The sequence below is a fragment of the Fistularia commersonii genome, unplaced genomic scaffold (genome assembly GCF_037954325.1).
Source record: "Fistularia commersonii isolate RoL2024-O1a breed Wild unplaced genomic scaffold, RoL_Fcom_v1.0 HiC_scaffold_37, whole genome shotgun sequence".
NCBI lineage: Eukaryota > Metazoa > Chordata > Actinopteri > Syngnathiformes > Fistulariidae > Fistularia > Fistularia commersonii.
This window is the reverse complement of record NW_028233995.1, coordinates 2295001-2297939: the sequence shown is the minus strand read 5'-3', so window position 1 is coordinate 2297939 and position 2939 is coordinate 2295001. Positions and strand designations below refer to the sequence as shown.

Below are 2939 nucleotides of genomic sequence, written 5' to 3'. Positions count from 1 at the left end.
GTTTTTGATTCGGAGTGGAAATAACTAAAGAATTTCAGCAAGCTGGTTTCTACTGTTGAAATATGTTGTTTAGGACATGATTCTGCACAATATATGTCAAATTCAGTTTAATCCAGCTACAACTTCAAAAGATATAGCCATTCGGTCAAATAGTGCTCATCTCACTGAGTTGAAGCGTTTTGGATTGGGAGTAGAAACAACTGATGAATTTCTTCAAGCTATTTCTTCTGTTGAAATTTGTTGTTTAGGACATCATTCTGCACAATATATGTAAAATTCAGTGTAATCCAAACACAGGTTAGAAAGATATTGCAATTCATTTAAAAAGTGCTTATCTCACCGAGTTGAAGCGTTTTTCATTAGTAGTGGAACTAACTAATGAATTTCATCAAGCTGGTTTTTGCTGATGAAATATCTTGTTTAGGACATGATTCTTCACAATATATGTCAAATTCAGTGTAATCCCATCACAGATTCATAAGATATAGCCATTTGTTCAAAAAGAGCATATCTCACCGAGTTGAAGCTTTTTTGATTAGGAGTGGAAATAACTCATGAATTGCATCAAGCTGGTTTCTGCTGTTGCAATATGTTGTTTAGGACATGATTCTGCACAATATATGTCAAATTCAGGGTAATCCAGCTACAAATTCAAAAGATATAGCCGTTCGGTCCAAAAGTGCTTATCTCACCGAGTTGAAGCGTTTTTGATTAGGAGTGGAAATAACCAATGAATTTCATCAAGCTGGTTTTTGCTGATGAAATATGTTGTTTAGGACATGATTCTGCACAATAAATGTCAAATTCAGTGTAATCCAGCTACTAGTTCAAAATATATAGCCATTCGGTCAAAAAGTGCTTATCTCAATGAGTTGATGCGTTTTTGATTAGGAGTGGAAATAACTAATGAATATCATCAAGCTGGTTTCTGCCGTTGAATTATGTTTTTTAGGACATGATTCTGCACAATATATATCAAATTCACGTAATCCAGCAACAAGTTCAAAAGATATAGCCATTCGGTCCAAAAGTGCTTATCTCACCGAGTTGAAGCGTTTTTGAATCAGAGTGGAAATAACTAATGAATTTCATCAAGCTGGTTTCTGCTGTTGAAATATGTTGTTTAGGATATGATTCTGCACAATATATGTCTAATTCAGTGTAATCCCATTACAGATTCATAAGATATAGCCATTCGGTCAAACAGTGCTTATATCACCGAGTTGAATCGTTTTTGATTCGGAGTTGAAATTATAAATCAATTTCATCAAGCTGGTTTTGCTGATGAAATATGTTGTTTAGGACATGATTCTGCACAATATATGTCAAATTCAGTGTAATCCAGCAACAAGTTCAAAAGATATAGCCATTCGTTCAAAAAGTGCTTATCTCACCGAGTTGGAGCGTTTTTGATTTGGAGTGGAAATAACCAATGAATATCATCAAGGTGGTTTCTGCTGTTGAGATATGTTGTTTGGGACATGATTCTGCACAATATATGTCAAATTCAGTTTAATCCCATCACAGGTTCAAAGATATTATAAATTCGTTCAAAAAGTGCTTATCTCACCGAGTTGAAGCGTTTTTGATTAGGAGTGGAAATAAGTAATGAATTTCATCAAGCTTGTTTTTGCCGTTGAATTATGTTGTTTAGGACATGATTTTGCACAATATATGTCAAATTTAGTATAATCCAGCTACAAGTTCAAAAGATATAGCCATTCGGTCAAATAGTGCTTTTCTCACCCAGTTGAAGCGTATTTGATTCGGAGTGGAAATAACTAATGATTTCATCAAGTTTGTTTCTGTTGTTGAAATATGTTGTTTAGGACATGATTCTGCACAATATATGTCAAATTCAGTGTAATCCAGCCACAAGTTCAAAAGATATAGCCATTCGGTCAAAAAGTGCTTATCTCACCGAGTTGAAGTGTTTTTGATTCGGAATGGAAATAACTAATGAATTTCATCAAGCTGGTTTCTGCTGTTGAAATATGTTGTTTAGGACATGATTTTGCACACCATATGTCAATTTCGGTGTAATCCCATCACATGTTCATAAGATATAGCCATTTGTTCAAAAAGTGCTCATCCCCCCTTGCGGGGTGGAGCGCCCAGGGGTTTTTTTCCCCAACCTTTTGTCATCCTGTGTGGGAGAAGGGCAAGCGAACATGTCTTGTGACAACTCCTAGCGGTGGATCACTCGGCTCATGCGTCGATGAAGAACGCAGCTAGCTGCGAGAAGTAATGTGAATTGCAGGACACATTGATCATCGGCACTTCGAATGCACCTTGCGGCCCCGGGTTCCTCCCGGGGCCACGCCTGTCTGAGCGTCGCCTGACGATCAATCGGAAGCGGGCCCCCCTTTTCTGCGGCTGGGCTCGTCGGAGCTGAGCCTCGCAAGCCTCCGTCCCCCCAAGCGCAGACTAGAGAGACGCGCGCGGTTGTCGGCTGGTCGGCCGCCTCGTGCGCTCCCCTAGGCCCTTCCCTCTCCGCGACTCCCCTCGCTGGGATAGTCCCGCGTGAGTCGGGGCGCAGTTGCCGGCGGACGCTCCGTCTCCACGCAGCCTGCGCCGCGTCAGCGCGCGGACGCCTCCCCCCGGTGAGAGAGTAGCCAAATAGTGGAAGGTGCTGTCGCGGGGACGTGTCTCCCCTCCCCTCCCTGTCTCCCGACAGCGTGTTGCGTGCCCTTTTGGAATCCGACCTCAGATCAGACGAGACGAGCGAAGAGGGAAGAGCCCCGCACCGAATCCTCGCCGGACAGGCCGGCACGGGACATGTGGCGTACGGAAGTCCGCTCGCCCGGTGTGGCTCGGGGGCCTGAGTCCTTCTGATCGAGGCTCAGCCCGTGGACGGTGTGAGGCCGGTAAGGGCTCCCGTCACGCCGGGGCGCGTTCTTCTCGGAGTCGGGTTGCTTGGGAATGCAGCCCAAACTCCA

The 2939-nt window shown here is 43.2% G+C and overlaps 1 non-coding gene and 1 pseudogene across 1 annotated transcript; both read left to right on the top strand.

The window, feature by feature from the left end:
* Positions 1-2183: 2183 nt before the first annotated feature.
* On the top strand, positions 2184-2337 carry LOC147213224 (5.8S ribosomal RNA). The gene has a single exon (XR_015104622.1). It is a non-coding gene; the product is annotated as a 5.8S ribosomal RNA (ribosomal RNA).
* A 364-nt stretch (positions 2338-2701) lies between these two features.
* Positions 2702-2939, top strand: part of LOC147213223 (28S ribosomal RNA) — a 2718-nt pseudogene continuing 2480 nt past the window's right edge.